At 32.8% G+C, this 9,294-nt stretch overlaps 1 long non-coding RNA gene across 1 annotated transcript in view; it reads right to left on the bottom strand.

The window, feature by feature from the left end:
• Positions 1-535: 535 nt before the first annotated feature.
• LOC145671210 (uncharacterized) overlaps positions 536-9,294 on the bottom strand; it is a 48,026-nt gene continuing 39,267 nt past the window's right edge. Inside the window, exon 2 of the long non-coding RNA XR_014128473.1 lies at positions 536-1,479. This is a non-coding gene — a long non-coding RNA (uncharacterized LOC145671210). The remainder of the gene's footprint in view (positions 1,480-9,294) is intronic.

The raw sequence follows: 9,294 nt of genomic DNA, 5'->3' as shown, positions 1-9,294 counted from the left end.
ATATCGTCAATTCGAGAATCAAGTGATTTGCCACTATGTGGAAATTGATTAATATTGAATATGAGCATATACAAAGGAATTTTTATTTCCTATTTTTTTTAATTTTCGTTTCAAGAAAATGCCATTATGCTACGAAATCACAGCCGAAATACATGTGCAACACTTCAAATTTTTAATTTTCTAATATTTATCTCTTCCCCTGCACCACCAAAACTTGAATACGATATTTTAGAAACCTTATACTATTCTTCGTAAAGCTAAAATTTGTTTGGTTTTGAGAAAGGAAGTCACATAGCAGAAAATGATGTTTCAAAAAAAAAAAATCTTTTTTTAAACAAAAAAAAAATAGTTTTAAAATTGCAATTGCAGGTAAGCAAAAAGTTCAAATATCATTTTAAATAGAAATTAAATATTGCATCAATTTCAATATAGAAAAATCATGAATATGAAAGAAAGATTTTATAAAACATCACAGTAAAAAAACAGTGAAAAATAAGAAAATATATTAAACTGTCATGTTCATGAGAGTGCACGGAAAAATATTAATGAAGTAATGAAGTTTCATTATTTTTACTTTTTTCATCAGGAACAAAATGTAGTTTTATACTTTCATTATATCTTTCAGGAATTGTAAGATTAGCTAAAGTTTAATTACTTACAAGCATGAACCATTAGTTTAAGACTACTGAAGAAGGAAATAATTATTATTCCTGGCTGAGAATTCAATATAAAAATAATTGTACTTAAAAAGCAGCGTAAAAAAGAAGTTACCTTCCTACCTGCCAAGAAGAATGAATGTCTTCTTTCTCACAGATTTTCAATAAATAATAATAAGGAAAAAGTCTTAAACTACTTCAAAAGTTAGCAATGATTAATAAATTATAAAACAATAGTAATTTGTCTACTATGAATACATCGAGCAAATTCTGTCTTGTATAAACCGCTATTACTTTCCTCAAAAACCAATCTATTACGAATCTCCAGTTTACTATTTATCAGTTTCTTACTTTAAATGTTAAATGATTACAAAAGTAAATAAAAACATACAAGTCATTTTAAATTACGTATAATCTATCATATAATACAACCTTTTAGAATTTCTATTTAAAATTATCTAGAAAATAATGCAGTTTATATTTAATATCAAAATAAACTATTTTGCCATTATGGAATGCTTTATGAAACATCCTTTTTCTAAGAAATAAAAATGCTTTTAGGTTATTCTTACAATTTCTACAGAAAAGCAAACATGTAGATTTTCACATCTACGGTGTAGCAAGCCATTTAAGGCAAGATATAAACCACATACATTTCAATTTCTACAAACCCATGCCTTTAGTGAGAATAGCATTTATGCATGTGAAGGGCTATGAGGTCACCCAAAGACTTCCAAATATGTCTAGATTCAGACCAACAATCTGATAACTGAGAACTGCGAGAACCCTTTCCCCTCTCCATTGCGTTTCCCGACAGGCGCCTCTGAAACATGCAAAAGTCGTCAGATTTTAGACAGACGTTACTTCATCTGATTCTACAATGTTATTTCAAACTGCTCTCTGCACGGTTGTGAAAACTTTCAACAGTCACAAAAGCATCATCGTCAACAAAAGTAACAACAACAACAACAAACTACTGGCTGTGGTAATGACCACGGCATTAAAAAGGAACAAAAGAAATATATCAACTGTTGCTGAACTCGCATCCAGAGCTAGTATAACTATTTGAAACAGAAACATGTGCAAATGTGAAGAAGGCACGCTAGAAACTCTTCCTTCTCGCGACGAATTCTAGGTCATCCTTCTTTCTTTCCTTGGAACGTAACAAAATAATATAAAACAGAGTTTTTGCAAGACGAAAGAAATTTTGTTGGTGAAATATTTCATTCAGTTGGTGTATTAAGAATGTACACAGTCAACTGTAACCAAAGTAAATTTGACATTAGCTGTGTAATAAGCACAATATAAATATACTAGTTTAATACTGCGCGTGTAAAGACAAATTATAAGTTAAAGCTGAAAAGTAAATACAAACCGAATTCGAATCCCAAAGATGATTTGCTGACAGCGAATCAGTTACGTCATAAATCAGAGTCATTGGTTCATAATTAGTTATATTCAGCACTAACAATAGGAAATTCACGATTACTTTCTTTATATAAGCGACAAAAAGTTTTAAATAAAAGCGTTTTTAATTTTAATAAACCACTTAGCTTATTTAAGACAAGACTCAGAACAAGTTGCGAGACAGTGCTTTGAAATTTTAACGTAACAGTGTTTCAGTTCTTTCTCATGTTTACATCTATTTATTCTCTCTCTCTCTCTCTCTCTCTCTCTCTCTCTCTCTCTCTCTCTCTGTTTCTGTATAAGAAAATTAAATTCAACACAAATATACGTATAATAACTGAAATTAAAACTATTAATTTGAAAGCATTTTGAATTTATTCATATAAGATACGAGTAAATTCAGAATGTTCTAAGATTAATATCTCGTGAATTAGCCTCCATTTTCATTTGAACAAACAGCATTTCCTCAAATGCAGAAGGAAATCGAGTCAAAAGAATACACAAAAATTTACTGATAAAATTAGATGTAATAATTAAATATTTTAAAAATTAGCACATATTAACACATTAGGGACAGTTATTTCACACCAATCTTTCTTCAAAGAGGAGCAAAAATTAAAAATAAATACGGTATATTAAACAATTTTCAAACTGAATTTTTATTATATTACAATACATAGAATTATTTATTTAACAAATTAAAAGCAAATGGGGCTTCTAAACCACATCCGCTCTCTTCTTTCAGATTTTGCTTTTACAAACCACACCTGTCCTCAGCGGAAAAATGAAATATTTCAGTTTAACATCCCACGATTATGCCCTTTTAGACTAAAGACGATGATTAAAGTAAGCGAATAATGGTGGAAGAATTAGTGGAATAAGAAAGTGAGAGGAAAACCCACGGACAAGATTTTGTCCAGCACAAACTTGCTTGCCCGGGATCGAACCAGGGATCTCACGCATCAGAGGTAAGCACTCTACCACTGAGCCACTGTGCTCTCTTCCTAATAGGCTGTTTTTATATGCCGTGCCCGTCCATAAAGGGTTAAACATAGCCATAATGTAAAAGCAAGATGCAAGAAACTTAGCAGATTCCCATCCTTTAAAAAAAATCGAAATCAAAATAGTGCTCACAATATACAAGATGATCCAAACTAAAATTTAGGATTACAGTACCGTACTGATCAGCTTACTGTATTGCATTTTATATCATTTCTTATTGTTATCAAGTAGACTTAGTTTCTTTATTATTTGTTCTTAATGTGTTTTTACTCACATCGTAAGTTTGGAAGAGCCGAAGCAAATAAACCCATGAACTAGAATGTTATACTTGATCAATGCAGGGGTGTATGCCTACTTTTGGGTCACCCTGTACATGAATTCTCCAGGATAACCGATAATATAGATGAATCTATTACATGCGCGACTCTAGAACAAATTTGGAACTTAATTAAGATGTAGATATTACATCAAAGTGAACAGTTAATCAAAATTTAGTAATATAATAAAATAATACAAGGTTGTATTATTTCTTTGCCATCACATATTAACGTATTCCTCTTTCTTTTTGATAGTTACACATTTTCTTATACTTCCATACTGCATTTACTTGTGATTGCAGATGTTTCCCTCTCTCCCTCTTATGTTGCGGAAAGCATGAAACCAAAACCTACTTAATAACACGTCAGTGAGAACTTGACTATTTTTTATTTGTATTGAAGTTTTATGCCACGGTAAGTGCTGTTCACCTTTTTCTTAAAAAAAGAGGAACTAACTTTTTACAACTTCGTTTGAATATGAAAACAAAAATAACATGTTTATCATAGAAAAATAGAGAAAATTTAGAAAGAAAAAAGGCTACAATACTTGGAATATCGTCAAAAGTGTGAAAGTAGAAGCTAGTAAATTAAAGTAAATATAACTTGGTTGTCAGAATGTAAATAAAATTCTTCCTAGAACATTTCAATTATTATGTAATTTGAAAACACAACAGAACTAATTTCTCAACCTGCAAACACATGCACGAATTCATATTGTTTTACAGCATGTTAATATTTTAACATCTCCTTATTGGAGCTAGCTACAAACACGTATGTCTTGTTTAACTAAAACAACAACATTAAGAGTGATTTTCGTATGGTACAGCTTGAGAAATTCTTGTTAGAAACAACAAAAAGAACACGTTGTTGTTGTTTGTAGTTTATTTATTCAAGTTTTACCACTAAACCTTAAACTGTTTGAAAGCTGTTAGATGAACAGTTTCATGCACATATACATATACCAACAAATGCATAAACACAAACCCTACTTACGTAATCATGTGTAATTTTGTTATAATAAAATTAAGTATATTCTATTCGTTTTGTGAGAAGAACAAACGACTGCATGGTCAGAAGAGAGGTAGAGAGAGTTCAAGAAGATGGACGTGGTCAAGAATGACTTCAAAGAGAAAGGTCTAACAGGGAAAGAATTCCTGGACAGACTTTATGGGGAAGACTCATCAGAAACGTCGACTCAACATAAGTAGGAAAAGACGGAGAGAAAGAAGAAGTTTTGTATATGGTTTTAAAATCAAAAGATGACATTGTTCAAACGAAGAGATACATTTCTTAGAAGAGAAAGTTTATAACGCCATTACAATTCTAAAATCATCTATGACAAAATTCCGTATTTTTTTCTGAAAGTAGATATGAATATTTTTCTTTTTAATATAAAGTCACTAAACATATTGGTAAGACTTGAAAAGACGACCATGCTAAGGTTAAAAAGCTAAAAAAAGACAATATATGAACACACATCACAACAGACATATTATTCAATTATCTTTCTAAATATTCTCTCAATTTACAGTTGTAATTGTGTGCGAATCTATTAATGGATAATGATGAAGTCTCATTCATTCCGACTGATCTGATCAAAATTACTTTTTATAGTACTTAAGTGCCGGAACAGTACGTTGAATAAATGCTCTAGCTCAGGTATTCCTAAGCGAGCCGCACTGGTAGAGCGTACACCTCTGGTGCATGGAGTCCCTGGTTCGATTTTAGCTCGAGCTTAGTGAAATTTGTGGTGGAAAAACAGCGTGTGCGTGGGTTTTCTCGGGTTCTCCTGGTTCCTCTCACTTTATTCATTCCACTACTTCATTTATTTTTAATCACCATCGTCTCCTTTAGCCTACACTACATAACTGAGGGACGTAAAACTGAAAGATTTTCAGGTATTCCCACTTGTATGCTGCAAAACTCTGAAATATAGTCTGTCCTAGTCTGGGGTTCATCTATAAATCACACACACTTGTTTTATCTTGAATGTTCGAATCTCTCAGTTTCATAATTTCAACCAAAAAGTGAAATTGAAATTTTATAAACAAAATGAGATATTTTGGCAATATAAACTCCAAATATGTCTACTTTCTGAATAGCTCTATAGGTTCTCATTTTGTATCTTTTTAAATTAAAGAATGACATATTTTCTCCCTTCTCTCTTGCAGATTTGAAGTCCCTGTCTTAACTAATTCTTTTGTGTATTTTTGTCTGTGTCTATATTTATGTCCTTCCTCTCTGCAGTTGAGTGATTAGCATATTCTCGTTTGTTACGCATTATCAAAGTTCAACTCTCACTAGAGGTCAATATTATCTTTAAGTTTGACGTCCCACGATTATGCCGTCTTGGATAAAGGAAACGGTGATTATGAGAAATGAAGAAAATAGTGCAATCAAGAAAGTGGAAAGAAACGAGAGTATCCCGAGAAAACCCAAGCACACGGTGTTTGTCCACTAGAGGTAAGTATCCTTTAACTTACAGGATGTACTGAAGGTATCTAGAACTAAAGAAGCAAATTTATTTCCCACTTCCCTAAACAATAGGACTAAAGTTTAGCAACAAACAGCTCATATTTTACTATTGGCAAAGACATTAATTTACTTCAAAGTCCTACAAGAGGATAATACACTACCACTTAATGGTATTTGGTTATAATAACCATAACGAAACTATTTCATATTAAAACTAAATGTTGTTTACATTTTGTATTAGTGTAATAAATCACTCAGGTGCACGTATTTTCAGCTTGTCTTCATCATACACTAACATAGAATGCAAAGAATTTCGTTAATTAAAGAGGAAGACATTGAAGGTAATGCTTTCCTTCATTTTCTCCCTATAGAGAAACCCGGAAATTCAATTTGGGACACAATTTGAATCTAGAAACATTTACTTGACTGAAAGAAAATCAAATCAACTGACGCAATTACTCTTCAAAGAAGTAAATATGGATGTTCCTAAGAAAGAAATAACGGTGAAGATTTAAAAAAAAAATCTCAATAATTGCCTGATGGAAAATAATACAAACTATGCACAGCACACAATAATTTAATCTTTAGTAGTTATTAACTATTAATATAGTATTTTAATCTAATTTACACAATTATTTTGCACACATATGAGATAAAGCTTATGTACATTCTTTCGCTGCACTTGGTTGTAACTATTTGGATATTTCCCACACAATGCATAAAATGCTTACATCAGAAACTGTAGTTATAGAATGAGCTTCTAAACTATTTTAGAATATATTTTCATTTCTTTATTTAACAAACGTCAGGTTCAGTCTACGAGGAAAAGTTATACTGAAATCATTACTAATCAACAGAACGAAAAAGAAACAGAAGTAGAAAGAAGTCGGGCAAGGCCAGGGCTAGGAATTTAAGAGTAGAATTCCAACATTCGTTTCGTGGAACTGAGGAAGTTTCTAGAAAACAACTCAATCACGATCATCGACCACCGGATTAGAACCTGGGACTACTCCATTCTGGAGCAATGAATTAACCTTTGAGAAATAAACTATTACTATGATGAAAAATGAAGATTTTTTTACTCGAACCGAACTCGGACCCGAGATTGCCAAAACAAAAGATAGAATTAATATTAGACTTGATATATTCCAGTATAGTGAATGTTGTTTGCATAAACGTACCATCATTTTCGAAATGTACAGTAGCCTGCAAAAACACATGTCCATTCCTTACATGTGTCACCAGTTTTGAATCTCTTTCAATAGCGCAAACAGAGGAATATTTTTTGCTCTACTAGTGATACAGTATATAAAGAAAAAAATGGATAACAATAAGAAAATACGGTATATAAAATGCAGTGAGATGATCAGTACGGGACTGTATACCTACTTTTTGGCCACACTATAGTGGCTAGCGTGCGTCCTATATGACATAATGTGCTAAACAAAATACATTACGAACTTCCGCTAATATTTCATCAGATAAGTAGAATTAAGAGCGTGAAAATAGCTTTGAAGGTCCCAATTTGGTACGTATGGCAAGATAGCCCCCCGACGTTAGAAAATCGAAACAATGACTACGTCATTCGTTTGTACTACGTTTGTACCGTTTGCACCGAAAATATTTTCGTTTTTATCATTTTCTTTATATTGTACCTTATACCATTGTCAATTACGTATGGGAAGATAGCCCCTCGACGTTAGAAAATCAAAACAATGACTAGGTCATTCGTTTGTACTATGTTTGTATCGTTTGTACCGAAAATATTTTCGTTTGTACCATTTTCCTTATAGGGTTACTTGAGAGGTCAACTAGGGGGGCTATCTTGGCGCCAAGATAGCCCCCAGTATCACAACACTAAAAATTGAAATACACCATTCGAAAGCAAATCATTTGTACCGAAAAAAGTTTTGTTTGTACCCTGATAGTTTTCGAGAAAGAGGGGATGACATCTTGGCGCCAAGATAGCCCCCCAAATGTCATCCCATCTTATCTTATTTAGGTACAAACGGTACAAACGATTTGGTTTCGAATGGTGTATTTCAATTTTTTGTTCTTTGATATGAGGGACTATCTTGGCGCCAAGCTAGCCCCCACCCCCAAATGTCATTCCATCTTTCTCGAAAACTATCAGGGTACAAAAAAACTTTTTTCGGTACGAACGGTACAAACGATTTGCTTTCGAATGGCGTATTTCAATTTTTTGTGCTGTGATACGGGGGGCATCTTGGCGCCAAGATAGCCCCCGAAATGTCATCCCCTCTTTCTCGAAAACTATCAGGGTAGAAACAGAACTTTTTTCGGTACAAACGGTACAAAAGATTTGCTTTCGAATGGTGTACTTCAATATTTTGTGCTATGATACGGGGGGGGGGGTATTTGGCGCCAAGTTAGCGCTCCCAGTTGACCTCTCAAGTAACCCTATAAGGAAAATGGTAGAAACGAAACTATTTTCGGTACATACGGTACAAACGTAGTACAAACGAATGACCTAGTCGTTGTTTCAATTTTTTAAACTCGAGGGGCTATCTTGCCATACGTCAATTTGGTGCCCAACTGAATACTCACAGATGGTATTCTACACCTTGTCTACCTTCTACCTTGTTTGGTGTTGTGATTCTTGCTTACTATATTTTGTAACTAATGTATTATATACAGTGACGTAGGCACAATTTCGCCAAAGGGATTCAAGCAGTCAATCATATGTCCGTTCAGAAAGGCGTGATTTTTGTATATATAGTAATATATACAGTCAGTATATATACAACATGTATATATAGTAATACTTAGTTTTCCATAATATCTTTCTCAAGGGAGGTTTCAAATCCCGAACTCCCCTTGCGCACATCACTGTTATCAACCATAAATTCATGTGGCATAGGATCGAACCAGAACCCTTCGACCAGAGGTGAGCGTTCTACCAGTAATCCATCGTGCTTTCACTTTGAAACAGGAATGATAATTAAACAATTCCTTCTAAGCATTTCCGAAAGAAAAATAATTATACTGGAAACGTAGGGTTATTAATGACTTAATGTATGTGAACTACATACAAAATTATTATATAAACTAATTGTTATATAAATTATTGTATTAAGTAGAAATGCAATTTTCTTTTTTTAAAAAATCATCACTACACTATTCTTCTTTAGAGGTAATAGTTAAAGACATAACAAATTTTCTAAAAATTTAATTAAAAATTTGGTTCTGATTCGTTGATGGAGACCTGATCACGAGGTCTCTTGACAGACAAACAGACAGGAATTCAAAAGGCACTTTTCGGTTCCTATTAACTACGAAATATCTAAACCAATCACGCTATTACAAAATTTCTTTTTTGACTGGAAACAAACATTATTCACTTACAAAAATGCTAAACTAAAAGCTTAGGGAACTATTCTACTTGGTAAAACAAGTAAATTGAAGTGGTTCCCTCA

The sequence above is a fragment of the Thermobia domestica genome, chromosome 15 (assembly GCF_964235325.1).
Source record: "Thermobia domestica chromosome 15, izTheDome1.hap1.1, whole genome shotgun sequence".
Taxonomy (NCBI): Eukaryota; Metazoa; Arthropoda; class Insecta; order Zygentoma; family Lepismatidae; genus Thermobia; species Thermobia domestica.
Note: the sequence above shows the minus strand (reverse complement) of the source record. Positions and strands in the feature narration are given on the sequence as shown.